General features: G+C 44.9%; 1 protein-coding gene across 1 annotated transcript in view; it reads left to right on the forward strand.

Moving 5' to 3' along the window:
• Positions 1-15,587, forward strand: part of LOC130362853 (cytochrome c oxidase assembly protein COX18, mitochondrial) — a 75,530-nt gene that overhangs the window by 43,013 nt on the left and 16,930 nt on the right. The window lies entirely within an intron of this gene.

Here is a 15,587-nt window from a genome sequence, read left to right on the forward strand (position 1 = left end):
GAACCGAAGGTTAGTAGATACCACAGAGAGCAAGCATAGCATCAATGTATCTTACACTGTCCCAGAGGGAGTCACAGAATACGAGCATTGAGTCAAGGGAGAGGAACACCAACCACCCCACACTGAATAAAATTTACCCGGGCACTTCCTATTTTTGTACACTATGTGTGAGAAAGGCAATGTAGCATTTACCATAGCCTTCCATTGAGTCAGGGTAGGAGAGCCGGGGTCCATCCATTTAAGAGCAATAGCCTTCCTGGCCAAGAACAGAGTTTCCCGCAAAAACGTACGTACGTGATGTGTCCATATCTCTTCATCTAAGATACCAAAAAGGCAGATCAAAGGATCAAGAGATAGGGAAGGTTGGGCTAGAGTAGCTAAAAAAGTGAGCACTGCATGCCAGAAAGCTGCGATATATGGGCAGGCCCAAATCAAATGCCAAAAGTCTGCCCTGGCAGCGCTACAACGATGACAAGCATCGGAGTCTGAACGACCCATTCTATTGAGCCTTAAAGGAGTGATATAACTATAGTGTATAATGTTCAATTGGATCAATTTATTATTCGCCGCCGGGGACACTAACATGTGGGAGGAAAAAATGTCCTCCCATACATCCTTAGTCAAATTAGGGATATGGGATTCCCAATGCCGGACCGCCGGTACTGGAGTGCGGGAGTTCTTGGCCTGAATAAGGTGCGTGTACAGGATGGACACCAGCCCCCTGGGACCCTGTGACTTCAGAACCCCGATGAGGGGAAACGCCGATATCAATGGGCTCCCAATGGGGAACTGGGCATTCAGGGCGTGTCGGAGCTGGAGGTATTTAAAAAAACTGTTTCTGGGAAGAGCATGACTGGATTGCAACTGATCAAATGAACAGAGCACATTGTCACGATAAACATGCCCCAAGGTGAGCACCCCCGCGTTCTGCCAGAAGACTGGGTCCAGAGCATCGCTCACTTGAGGAAGTTGAGGATTATGCCATAGAGGGGTATCCTCAGCGATGTCAGTATATCCATATATCCCCTTAACAGCCCGCCACACCTTTATAGCCAGCTTATGAAGTTGGAGATAAGCTCTACCACCCAGGACAGGACTATCTAGCAGCATCCTAAGGGACATTATCGGGACAGACCTAGCTAGGGACTGTTCGGAGTCCGGCACCACAAGTCGGGAACATTTTCTGACCAGCTTTTTCTAGGTGGATATTTCCAGCCATTTATCCACAGGATTTTCTGTGAATTCCATAGTAAATCGGTCGGGTTGTTAAACCACGCCCATTTTCAGCCTGCCACACCCCATTTGCGACAGGCCACGCCCCCTTTTTGGCTTTTCACAGTGCAATGTCGGGTTTGTCTGATTTTCCAGGCGCACACTGGCGCAGACATGTCTCAGACACACTGCGCCAAAATAACCAGACAAAAACTGGTCGGTTTCAGCTTAGTAAATGAGGTCCAGTATTTGTAATATAAAAGACTGTCTGGAGCAGGGGAGCACCCTGAAGAAAAGTCTAAGATCCACTTTACTTCTTCAAGTAAATGCACCAGTCTACTGGTTTTTCCTCTAATGCAGGATTTAAAGACTTTTATTAAAAATAATATTTACCATCATTTCCAACCATTTAGAGGTATTGCAAAGGTAGAAAAAGTGCCACAACTAGTGTTGAGCGGCATAGGCCAAATTCGAATTTGCAAATATATGGACGAATATTCGTCATATATTCGCTAAATTAGCATATTCGTAATATTCTCATTTTTTTTTGCATATGCGAATATTAACATATGCGAAAATTAGTATATATAAAAATTAGCATAAGCGAACATTCGCATATGCGAAAATTAGCATATGCGAAAATTCGCACGCCAGTCTCACACAGTAGTATTAGAGCCTTCTTTACACCACACAAGCTGGAAGCAGAGAGGGATGATCACTGTGATGTGTACTGTGATAGAAAAAAAAAACAATATTCGTAATTACGGATATATAGTGCTATATTCGCGAATTAGCAAATATGCGATATTCGCGAATAAAATTCGCATTGCGAATATTCGCAAGCAACACTAGCCACAACAATACTGTTTTTTTCTAAACATTTCAAAAATTATTATTATTATTTTTTTTTACCATACAATTACTTTAGCTTGTCAAGTTACTTACAGCAGAGAAGGAAGTTGTGTAACTTGTGCAGCTATTCCTGATGCAGCTGTGGAAACAGAACCTTGTGTACCTTTAATTGTGCCTTAAGGTCACTCCGCACTCCTGTTAGCCAGATAAAATATTTGGCAGGAGTAACGTGTCAGGAGAGAAAACATGCATTCTCTTCAACCTAAGATGATCTCTTCACAGACAGCATGGAGCTGATGCAGAAGGCAAATTTTGGAAACAAGAGGCAAGTTCATACCCTTAAAAATACACTTTTTGGTATCAGCTATGTTTTATTCTGAATGATAAGTTTTGTTTTATCAAGAAGCTGTGGAAAAAAAACTTGTTTTCATAAAGCCACTAAACTAGCTACAACTGAGAACGCAGATTAACTTTCATTGACGCTAGACTATTTATCCCCATGTTAAAGGGGTACTCCACCCCTAGACATCTTATCCCCTATCCCCTTAGACTCCTGCAATATAGCATGCGGCACCCATCTGTTACTGCTCCGGAAGCGCTGGAGGGTCTGGGTCCCGACCCCGGGAACAGAAGATCGTGACGTCACGACTCCGCCCCTATGTGATGTCACGCCCCGCCCCCTCAATGCAAGTCTATGGGAGGGGGCGTGACGCCCCCTCCCATAGACTTGCATTGAGGGGACGGGGCGTGACATCACCCAGGGGCGGAGTCGTGATGTCACGATCTTCCGTTCCCGTGACGTCACAGTCAGCTTTGCAAGTCTCCTCTCCAAATGCAGCTCCGCCTCTGCCTGAAACCAAAACTTTCTGGTTTTGCCTAAAACAACCAATCACAGCCCAGCTTTCATTTTACCGAAGTTCATTAATATATGCAAGTTGAGTTGTGATTAGTTGTTATGGGCACAACCAGACAGTTTTGGTTAAAGGCAGATTGATAAATCTGGGCCATTGTTTTCTGTCTCATTACCAGAACAGATTTTTATCTTTTATTTGGTAAACAATGAGTGCCTGCAAGCAGAGGTTTAGAAAACTACTAGAAATCAATATGGAAATTGTAAGACTTCTATAGATTACTTTCATTTGCTGAAACCATTAGAGTAAGTGTTTAACCTTTCAAATGGTCATGGCAAGAAAATCCATGTATACAGAGTTTGAAAAATGTATCATTTTGACACATTTTTTTTGTATTTTTAAAACAGATTTTCAATTTCATCACATTGATTTCAATAGGGAAGACCTCATCAACAACTTATGTAATTTTTTACTGCAGATTTTAGATTTCCCATTGAAGTCAATATGATGTTGATTTCATGTGAATTTTAATGTGGAACCCACATAAAATACTCCGTGTAAGAATGGCCTTATAACCCCTTAATAAAAAGAATCAAAGGGGTATCCAATGGATTTTTTTTTAAATCAACTGGTGCCAGAAACATAAATAGATTTTGTAAATTACTTCTATTTAAAAATCTTAATCCTTCCAGTACTTATCAGCTGCTGTATACTATAGAGGAAGTTGTATAGTTATTTTTCTGTCTGACCATAGTGTCATATCTGTCCATGTCAGAAACTTTCCAGAGCAGGAGCAAAGCCCTATAGCAAACCTCTCCTGCTCTGAACAGTTCCTGACATGGACAGAGGTTTCAGTAGAGAGCACTGTGGTCATACAGAAAAGAAATCAAAAAGAAAAGATCCTATGGAGCATACAGCAGCTGATAGGTACTGGAAGGATTAAGATTTTTAAATAGAAGTAATTTACACATCTCTTTAACTTGCTGGCACCAGTTGATTTGAAAAAAATTGTTTCATAGTCAAAGGGCACAGCAACAAGTGTGCAACACAACATAATTAATATTAACCCCTTCCCGCAGAATGTCATATATAAACGCCGGGTTGTGCAGTGCGTTCGCGCATCCCGGCGTTTATAAATGACATGCAGTTAACCCGGCGATGCGCAGCATCGCACGGGTTAACTGGCAGAAGTCCCGCTGTTTCAAGCAGGGGACAACTTCTGCTTCACCCCCAGGACCATCAATTGATGGTCCTGGTCAGCGATCACTGTGATTGGTCCCTGTGGACCAATCACATTGATCTGGGGTGAAAGTTCAGATCCCCCGCACTGCCCGCCCCTGGAAGTCGGGCAGAACGGGGGACGAAGGCTGCAGGGGCTCGCGGGGACTTGCGGCACACGGGGGGAACACGTGGGGACCGGCGGACTTACCTGGAGCAGCGGCAGGACCGAGGAGCAGCGGCAGGACCGGCCACGTGGACGAGCAGCGACGGGACCAGCAGGTAAGTATGTAGTCCTCAGAGGCAGCAGTGAAGATCTTCACTGCTGCTTCTAGGAGTCTGAAAACTACAACTCCCAGCATGCCTAGACAGCCTTTGGCTGTCTGGGCATGCTGGGAGTTGTAGTTTTGCAACATCTGGAGGGCCCCAGTTTGGAGACCATTGTATAATGGTCTCCAATCTGTGCTCTTCCAGCTGTTGCAAAACTACAACTCCCAGCATGCACTGACTGTCCAGGCATGCTGGGAGTTTTAGTTAAGCAACATCTGGCCCTTCAGATGTTGCCGAACTACAACTCCCAGCATGCCCTTCAGCTGTCTGGGCATGCTGGGAGTTGTAGTTTTGCAACAGCTGGAGACACACTGGTTGGGAAACATTGTTTCTAACTCAGTGTTTCCTAACCTGTGTGCCTCCAGCTGTTGCAAAACTATAACTCCCAGCATGCACTAAAAGACCATGCATCCTGGGAGTTGTAGTTTTGCAACAACTGGAGGGCCCCAGTTTGGAGACCATTGTATAATGGTCTCCAATCTGTGCTCTTCCAGCTGTTGCAAAACTACAACTCCCAGTATGCACTGACTGTCCAGGCATGCTGGGAGTTTTAGTTCAGCAACATCTGGCCCTTCAGATGTTGCCGAACTACAACTCCCAGCATGCCCTTCAGCTGTCTGGGCATGCTGGGAGTTGTAGTTTTGCAACAACTGGAGACACACTGGTTGGGAAACATTGTCTGTTTCTAACTCAGTGTTTCCTAACCTGTGTGCCTCCAGCTGTTGCAAAACTATGACTCCCAGCATGCACTAACAGACCATGCATGCTGGGAGTTGTGGTTTTGCAACAGCTGATGCAAGACCCCCCCCACCCCGCCACCCCCGTGAATGTACAGGGTACATTCACATGGGCGAGGCTTTTACAGTGGGTTTCTCGCATCTTGAGATGCAGCAAATTTTGCGCTGGGAAACTCGCTGTAATCCCCCGCCCATGTGACTGTACCCTAAAAACACTACACTACACTAACACAAAATAAAATAAAAAGTTAAAAACACTACATATACACATACCCTTACACAGCCCCCCTCCCCCAATAAGAACGTCCGGTACACCACTGTTTCCAAAGCAGAGCCTCCAGCTGTTGAAAAACAACAACTCCCAGTATTGTCGGACAGCCGTTGACTGTCCAGGCATGCTGGGAGTTTTGCAACAGCTGGAGGCACCCTGTTTGGGAATCACTGGCGTAGAATACCCCTATGTCCACCCCTATGCAAATCCCTAATTTAGGCCTCAAATGCACATGGCGCTCTCACTTTGGAGCCCTGTCGTATTTCAGGGCAACAGTTTAGGGCGACATATGGGGTATCGCTGTACTCGGGAGAAATTGCGTTACAAGGTTTGGGGGGCTTTTTCTTCTTTAACCCTTCATGAAAAGGAAATGTTGGGGTATACACCAGAATGTTAGTGTAAAAATTTGTTATTTTTTACACTAACATGCTGATGTTGCCCTATACTTTACATTTTCACAAGAGGTAAAAGGGAAAAATAAGCCCCCCAAAATTTGTAACGCAATTTCTCCCGACTACAGAGATACCCCATATGTGAGCGCAAAGTGCTCTTGGGGCGCACAACAAGGCCCAGAAGGGAGAGCCCACCATGTACATTTGAGGTGATTTGCACAGGGGTGGCTGATTGTTACAGCGGTTTTGACAAACGCAAAAAAAACAAAACCCCACATGTGACCCCATTTCGGAAACGACACCCCTCACGGAATGTAATGAGGGGTGCAGTGAGAATTTACCCCCCACATGTGTCTGACGGATCTTTGGAACAGTGGTCCATGAAAATGAAAACTTGTACAGCCCACTGTTCCAAAGATCTGTCAGACACCAGTGGGGGGGCAAATGCTCACTGTACCCCTTGTTACGTTCCTCAAGGGGTCTAGTTTCCAAAATGGTATGCCATGTGTGTTTTCTTTTGCTGTTCTGGCACCTTAGGGGCTTCCTAAATGCGACATGCTCCCCGAGCAAAATTTGCTCTCAAAAAGCCAAATATGACTCCTTCTCTTCTGAGCATTGTAGTTCGCCCATAGTGCACTTCAGGTCAACTTATGGGGTACCTCCATACTCAGAAGAGATGGGGTTACAAATTTTGGGGGGTATTTTCTGCTATTAACCCTTGCAAAAAGGTGAAATTAGGGGGGAAACACACATTTTAGTGGAAATTTTTTTTTTTTTTTTACATATGCAAAAGTCGTGAAACACCTGTGGGGTAATAAGGCTCACTTTATTCCTTATTACATTCCTCAAGGGGTCTAGTTTCCAAAATGGTATGCCATGTGTTTTTTTTTTGCTGTTCTGGCACCATAGGGGCTTCCTAAATGTGACATGCCCCCCGAGCAAAATTTGTTCTCAAAAAGCAAAATATGACTCCTTCTCTTCGCAGCATTGTAGTTCGCCCATAGTGCACTTCAGGTCAACTTATGGGGTACCTCCATACTCAGAAGAGAAGGGGTTACAAATATTGGGGGGTATTTCCTGCTATTAACCCTTGGAAAAATGTGAAATTTGGGGGGAAACACACATTTTAGTGGAAAAAAAAAATTTTTTTTTACATATGCAAAAGTCGTGAAACACCTGTGGGGTATTAAGGCTCACTTTATTACTTGTTATGTTCCTCAAGGGGTCTAGTTTCCAAAATAGTATGCCATGTGAGGGTTTTTTGCTGTTCTGGCACCATAAGGGCTTCCTAAATGCAACATGCCCCCCAAAAACCATTTCAGAAAAACGTACTCTCCAAAATCCCCTTATCGCTCTTTCCCTTCTGAGCCCTCTACTGCGCCCGCCGAACACTTTACATAGACATATGAGGTATGTGCTTACTCGAGAGAAATCAGGCTACAAATATAAGTATACATTTTCTCCTTTTACCCCTTGTAAAAATTTAAAAATTGGGTCTACAAGAACATGCGAGTGTAAAAAATGAAGATTGTGAATTTTCTCCTTCACTTTGCTTCTATTCCTGTGAAACCCCTAAAGGGTTAAAATGATGACTGAATGTCATTTTGAATACTTTGGGGGGTGCAGTTTTTATAATGGGGTGTTTTGTGGGGTATTTCTAATAAGAAGACCCTTCAAATACACTTCAAACCTGAACTGGTCCCTGAAAAATAGTGAGTTTGAAAATTTTGTGAAAAATTGGAAAATTGCTGCTGAACTTTGAAGCCCTCTGGTGTCTTCCAAAAGTAAAAACTCGTCACTTTTATGATGCAGACATAAAGTAGACATATTGTATATGTGAATAAAATTTTTTTTTATTTGTAATATACATTTTCCTTACAAGCAGAGAGCTTCAAAGTTAGAAAAATGCAAAATTTTCAAATTTTTCATCAAATTTTAGGATTTTTCACAAGGAAAGGATGCAAGTTACCACATAAATTTACCACCATGTTAAAGTAGAATATGTCACGAAAAAACAATCTCGGAATCAGAATGATAACTAAAAGCATTCCAGAGTTATTAATGTTTAAAGTGACAGTGGTCAGATGTGCAAAAAACGCTCTGGTCCTTAAGGCCAAAATGGGCTTGGTCCTGAAGGGGTTAATAAATAGTGGTGCACCGTAAGAAAAATTTTGGAACAGAATGGAAAATTTAGGCAGTTCTTGGTCGAAAATACATTACTCCGCCCACTGTTTTTTAAAAATAGTTTTTGTAGAGGATTTTATTACACATACAGTGGTCCCTCAACATACGATAGTAATCCGTTCCAAATGAACCATCGTTTGTTGAAACCATCGTATGTTGAGGGATCCGTGCAATGTAAAGTATAGGAAGTTGTACTCACCTGTCCCCGCCGCTCCGGACCCGTCACAGCTCATCACCGCTGCCCTGGATGTTGCCCTCCATCGCTGTCGGCGCATCCCCGTGATGTCCCCACCGCTCCGGACATCTCTGCTTCCCCGGGATCCTGGCTCTCCGCTCTCCATCACTGTCATCACGTCACTACGCACGCCGCTCCTATTGGATGACGGGACGGCGTGCGCGCGACGTGATGACGACGAAGGGGATCGCTTGCAATGGAGGGGATCGTGAAGAGGACGCACTGGAGCCCCGAGGACAGGTATCACCATCACCGGAGCTCACAGGGGCACCATAAACGGCTATCCGGTGGCAGCTGAAGCAGTCTGTGCCGCCAGATAGCTGTTTATGCGATGGCCCCGACATACAAAAGCATCGTATGTTGATGCTGCCTTCAACATGCGATGGCCTCTGAGAGGCCATCGCATGTTGTAATTATCGTATGTCGGGGGGGGGGGGGTCACTGTACTGGGCAGATTACTTAAAAAAATGCTTTGCAGCTGACCCAAAACTACTAGTTTGTGGTCAGCTGCAGAGCATTGGGCTGTTTCAAGGCAAGCTGGGAGTTGTAGTTAGTTTTTAACTAACTAGCTCTGAAGCTGACCCAAGTCTCTCTATATACACTGGGGGAGGGGGACAAGTCTTTATACTCATGACAGTGACAGAAGGGGACAGGGCAGAGTTGTAACCTTAGCAGTAGTTGTCCAGTCCCACTCTTTGCACTGCTTGTGGTGAATCACTAAATAATGAATATGTATATATAAAAAAAATCAACAATAAACAATAGCAGCAAGAAAACCACGCTACCAAGCAAAAGAGGGTGCAGACAGTTTGTGAGGGACTGGGTCCATAGTCCCAATAAGGATCCAAAGCAACCAGCCCCCCCTCACATAACAGTACTCTACTTTCTCCCCAGGAGCCCCCCCCCCCCCTCACATAGCAATATTCCACTTGCTCCCCAGACCCCCCCCCCCCCCAAAACAGCTGGCCTTAGTGTGAGAATGCAGCGTACCCCTTGTGAGCCTTGTTGCCATTCTGAGACTTGTGGTGCTTTTTACCGGACAGAATTGTAGAATTTGTGATCCTGGTAGACTAGGGTCCTTCCAAGGTACTGTATACTATTCTGCAGGGGCATGAATCTTCCCAGCGAGTAACACTTGTAGGATAACCAGTGGTAAACTTAAAACTGAAGTAGGCCTCTGCTTAGGATACACAACACACAGCACACCTGAGCTTAGATGTTGCTCAGGAGCCCACACTGCGGTGAACTAGCATGAACTAGCCATTAGAGTATACTGTAGCACTCCAGATGTTGCAAAACTACAACTCCCAGCATGCCCAGACAGCTGTTTGGGCACGCTGGGAGTTGTAGTTTTGCAACAGCTGGAGGGCTACAGTTTGAGACCACTATATGGTAGTCTCTGAACTATAGCCCTCCAGATCTTTCAAAACTACAACTCCTAGCAGGCACCCCGTGCAAATGCCCAGGAGGGTCATCAGACCCCCCCATGTCGGCGATCGGCGCAAATCGCAAGTGAATTCACACTTGCGATTTGCGCGATTCCGGGTCTATGGTGACCCGGAATATAAGGGGGATCGCGGGTGTCTAAGACACCCACAATCCCCCTGTATAGATAGGAGTGAGGTGGCAGGGGTGCCACCCCTCCTATTCCTGCTATTGGTGGTCTAGACGCGACCACCAATAGCAGATCGGGGGTGGGGGGGTTAACTTTCGTTTTCCCCGTCCTGCCCACCCACAATAGGCGGGGCAGAACGGGGAAACGACAGAGGACCGGCGCCGGTTTACAGTGGTCTCTATACTGTAACTCTCCAGATGTTGCAAAACTGCAAATCCCAGCATGCTGGGAGTTGTAGTTGCGATCCCTCCATCTGTTGCATAACTACATCTCCCAGCATGCCCTTCGGTGATCAGTACATGCTGGGAGTTGTACTTTTGCAACAGCTGGAGGCACACTGGTTGGAAAATATTGAGTTAGATAACAGAACCTAACTGAAGGTTTTCCAACCACTGTGCCTCCAGCTGTTGCAAAAGTACAACTCCCAGCCTGCATGGTCTGTCAGTACATGCTGGGAGTTGTAGTTTTGAAACAGCTGGAGGTTCCCCCCCCCCCCCATGTGAACGTATAGGGTACATTCACACGGGCAGGCTTACAGTAAGTTTTCTGCTTCAAGTATGAGCTGCGGCAAATTTTTCGCCGCAGTGCAAACTCCTAGCAGGGAGCTCACTGTAAACCTCTGCCAGTGCGAATGTACCCTAAAAACACTACACTACACGAACACATAATAAAGGGTAAAACACTACATATACACCCCCTTACACTGTCCCCCCCCCCAATAAAAATTAAAAACGTGTTGTACAGCAGTGTTTCCAAAATGGAGCCTCCAGCTGTTGCAAAACAACAACTCCCAGCATTTCTGGACAGCCACTGACTGTCCAGGCATGCTGGGAGTTTAGCAACAGCTGTAGGCACCATGTTTGGGAATCACTGGCGTAGAATACCCCTATGTCCACCCCTATGCAATCCCTAATTTAGTCCTCAAATGCGCATGGCGCTCTCTCACTTCGGAGCCCTGTCGTATTTCAAGGAAACAGTTTAGGGCCACATATGGGGTATCTCCGTATTCGGGAGAAATTACACTACAAATTTTGGGGGGCTTTTTCTCCTTTTACTCCTTATGAAAGGGAAAAGTTAGGGTCTACACCAGCCTGTTAGTGTAAAAAATAATTTTTTTACACTAACATGCTGGTGTTGCCCTTTACTTTTTATTTTCACAAGAGGTAAAAGGAAAAAAAGACCCCCAAAATTTGTAACGCAATTTCTCATGAGTACGGAAATACCCCATATGTTGGCGTAAAATGATCTGCGGGCGCATAACAAGGCTCAGGAGTGAGAGAGCACCACGTACATTTGAAGCCTAAATTGGCGATTTGCACAAGGGTGGCTAATTTTACAGCGGTTCTGACATAAACGCAAAAAAATAAATACTGACATGTGGCCCCATTTTGGAAACTACACCCCTCACGGAATGTAACAAGGGGTATAGTGAGCCTTAACACCTCACAGGTTTTTGACAAATTTTCGTTAAAGTTGGATGGGAAAATGAAAAAAAATATTTTTTTTCACTAAAATGCTGGTGTTACCCTAAATCTTTCATTTTCACAAGGGAAAATAGGAAAAAAGCCCCCAAAATTTGTAACCCCATTTCTTCTGAGTAAGAAAATACCCCAAATGTGGATGTAAAGTGCTCGGCGGGCGAACTACAATGCTCAGAAGAGAAGGAGCGCCATTGGGATTTTGAAGAGAAAATGTGTCCGGAATTGAAGGCCACGTGTGTTTACAAAGCCCCCATAGTGCAAGAACAATGGACCCCCAACAAGTGACCCCATTTTGGAAACTACACCCCTCACGTAATGTCATAAGGGGTACAGTGAGCATTTACACCCCACAGGTGTCTGACAGATTTTTGGAACAGTGGTCCGTGAAAATGAAAAATTACATTTTTCATTTGCTCAGCCCACTGTTCCAAAGATCTGTCAAATGCCAGAGGGGTGTAAATACTCACTGCACCCCTTATTAAATTCTGTGAGGGGTGTAGTTTCCAAAATGGGGTCACATGTGGGGGGGGGTCCACTATTCTGGCACCAAGGGGGGCTTTGTAAACGCACATGGCCCCTGACTACCATTCCAATCAAATTCACTCTTCAAATGCTCAATGGCGCTACTCCTCTTCTGAGCATTGTAGTTCGAGCGCAGGACACTTGACGTCCACACATGGGGTATTTCCATACTCAGAAGAAATGGGGTTACAAATTTTAGGGGTAATTTTCTCCTATTACCCCTTGTAAAAATTTGGGGAAAAACCAGCATTTTAGTGAAAATTTTTTTTTCATTTACACATCCAACTTTAACAAAAAGTCGTGAAATACCTGTGAGGTGTTAATTCTCACTGTACCCCTTGTTACGTTCCTTGAGGGGTGTAGTTTCCAAAATAGTATGCCATGTGGGTATTTTTACTGTTCTGGCACCATAGGGTCTTCCTAAATGCGACATGCCCCCAAAAAAACATTTCAGCAAAATTTGCTTTCCAAAAGCCAAATGTGACTCCTTCTCTTCTGAGCATTGTAGTTCGCCCGCAGAGCATTTTACGTCCTAACATGGGGTATTTCCATACTCAGAAGAGATAAGGTTACAAATTTTGGGGAGCATTTTCTCCCATTACCCTTTATAAAAATGGTAACTTTGGAAGAAAAAAACTGCCCTTTAGTGAAACATTTTTTTTTTCATTTACACATCCGACTTTAACGAAAAGTCGTCAAACACCTGTGGGGTATTAAGGCTCACTGGCTCCCTTGTTACGTGCCTTGAGGGGTGTAGTTTCCAAAATGGTATGCCATGTGGGAGTTTTTCTGCTGTTCTGGCACCATAGGGGCTTCCTAAATGTGACATGCCCCCCAAAAACCATTTCAGAAAAACTCACTCTCCAAAATTCCACTGTCGCTCCTTCCCTTCTGAGCCCTCTACTGCACCTGCCAAACACTTGACATAAACATATGAGGTATTTCCTTACTCTAGAGAAATTGGGTTACAAATTTTGAGAGGATTTTTCTCCTTTTACCCCTTGTAAAAATTCAAAAACTGGGTCTACAAGAACATGCGAGTGTAAAAAATGAAGATTTTGAATTTTCTCCTTCAGTTTGCTGCTATTCCTGTGAAACACCTAAAGGGTTAACACACTTACTGAATGTCATTTTGAATACTTTGAGGGGTGCAGTTTTTATAAAGGGGTCATTTGTGGGGTATTTCTAATAAGAAGACCCTTCAAATCCACTTCAAACCTGGTCCATGAAAAATTCTGATTTTGAAAATGTTGTGAAAAATTGGAAAATTGGTGCTGAACTTTGAAGCCCTCTGATGTCTTCCAAAAGTAAAAACATGGCAACTTTATGATGCAAACATAAAGTAGACATATTGTATTTGTGAATCAATATATAATTTATTTGGAATGTTTATTTTCCTTACAAGCAGAGAGCTTCAAAGTTAGAAAAATGCTAAATTTTCAATTTTTTCATCAAATTTTGGAATTTTTCACCAAGAAATGATGCAAGTATCGACAAAATTTTACCACTAACATAAAGTAGAATATGTCACAAAAAAACTGTCTCGGAATCAGAATGAAAGGTAAAAGCATCCCAGAGTTATTAATGCTTAAAGTGAAAGTGGTCAGATGTGAAAAAAACGCTCTGGTCCTAAGGTGTAAAATGGCCTGGTCCTTAAGAGGTTAAAGGCACAGTAACATATCAAACGTACATAAATGGAATCATAACAAAATTAATTAAAAGAAAAATATATTATTCTTATTTTACAATACTCACATAATTGATATATGAAAGAACGTCAGTGGGCCCAACACTCTTTGCTGCCAGGCTGCCTGAGTCAGTCCTCAACCACAGGACAGCCACTTGTGCTTGGACACCACAACAGGACCCTACATACTCCCCAGCCTCTCTTACATAACAGGACCCTACATACTCCCCAGCCTCTCTTACATAACAGGACCCTACTCACTCCCCAGCCCCACCCCCTTCCCTCACATAACAGGACCCTAGATACTCCCCAGCCCCCCCCCCCCTCCTCACATAACAGGACCCTACTTACTCCCCGGCCCCCCACGCTCACAGAACAGGACCCAACTTACTCCCAAGCCCCACCCCCTTCCCTCACATAACAAGACCCTACTTACTCCCCAGCCCCACCCCCTTCCCTCACATAACAGGACACTAATTACTCCCCAGTCCCCCCATGATATAACAGGACCCTACTTACTCTCCAGCCCCTCACACAACAGGACTCACAGCCTCCTCCCTCACACAGTATTAGCATTAGGTTTTCCGTTCCTCTCACCCAGTGCAGCACATCTTCCCCCGAGCAGCTCCTGTGACTGTGCTGGCAGGAGGAGGAGCTGGGAGGCAGACAGTAGAGGTAAGTGTAGTGTCTGTACAGCTCTTAGTACAGACTCTGTAGCCCCCAGACCTCTGCTCAATGTGTCATCCTGTCAGTCTCAGGACTTGTGTGTGTGATGCTGCAGCTGCGGTGCAGACAGGTCTTTAGACTCCTGACAGACTCATACAGTGACTTGTTGGAACTCTGACGACAGACTGTCCACTGCCAGCCCACAGGGCACCGGCCTACTCAGAATTTTCCCAGTATCCTGGTAGGCCAGTCAGGCCCTTGGCTCCTGCTACAACTGCTGTGATCATGGATAACTCTGATCCCACCTATTAAACCACTTTGATGCTGTAATAGCTAGTGAGAGAAAGCAAGGGTGGTGCCTGCCCAAGGGCGAAATCCATCTGGTATTCCCAAGTTTGGCTAAACCAGACATTGAAATCACATCTGGTTCACTAAACTGGGACAGTGCCCCAATCCTGTCCTGCTGCACTCAGCGCAATGTAGCTCCTTGTTCCTTCTGCCTTCCTTTGCATTCATTGAGGAGAGTTTCCATATTCCTTAATGGTCTATTCACAGGTACAGTATTCTGTGCAGATTTGATGCGCAGGATTTTCTGCTGCAGATTTCAATGTAAACTGAACACAGCTTGAAATCCTGCGCATCCAATCTGCACAGAATACTGTACGGGTGAATAGACTCCAAGGGTGTATTCACACATACAGTATCATGTGCAGATTTGATGCACAGGATATGAAGGTGTATTCAGTCATTTAGTTTACATTGAAATCTGCAGCAAAAAATCCTGCGCACCAAATCCTGTGCATCAAATCTGCGCAGAATACTGTACGTGTGAATACACCCTAAGGTTAGGGGATAGCTTTCAGATCGCGGAGGGTCCAAATGCTTTGGCCCCCAGTGATCTCCCATACAGGGGCCCAGGCTCTTTGCCGAAAAAGCGCTTTTCAACCACTGCATGATGTGATGGCCGACACGCCCCCTCAATACATCTCTATGGCAGGGCCGGAGACTGCCGAATCCAGCGCATCATTCGGTGGTTGGACACGCCCCCTTCCCGCTGACTGCTGGGTCCCCGTTTGGAAGTTCGTGGAGGGCCCAGCCGTCGGACCCTCCGCGATCTGAAACTTATCCCCTATCCTTGGGATAAGGGAAAGGTTTTCATATCCCGGAGTACTCCTTTAAAGAAATAATCTAAGTGTGGGACTGTCAAGGTGAAATCAGGACAGCCACTATCTCCATGTAAATACTTCTCATCCTGCATGGTAATCCTCGAATCTCTTTTTGACACCTCCAGCAATGACTTGATACTGCTGTTAAATGCTGTCAGGGGGTCTGTA

Source organism: Hyla sarda, chromosome 1 (assembly GCF_029499605.1).
Source record: "Hyla sarda isolate aHylSar1 chromosome 1, aHylSar1.hap1, whole genome shotgun sequence".
NCBI lineage: Eukaryota > Metazoa > Chordata > Amphibia > Anura > Hylidae > Hyla > Hyla sarda.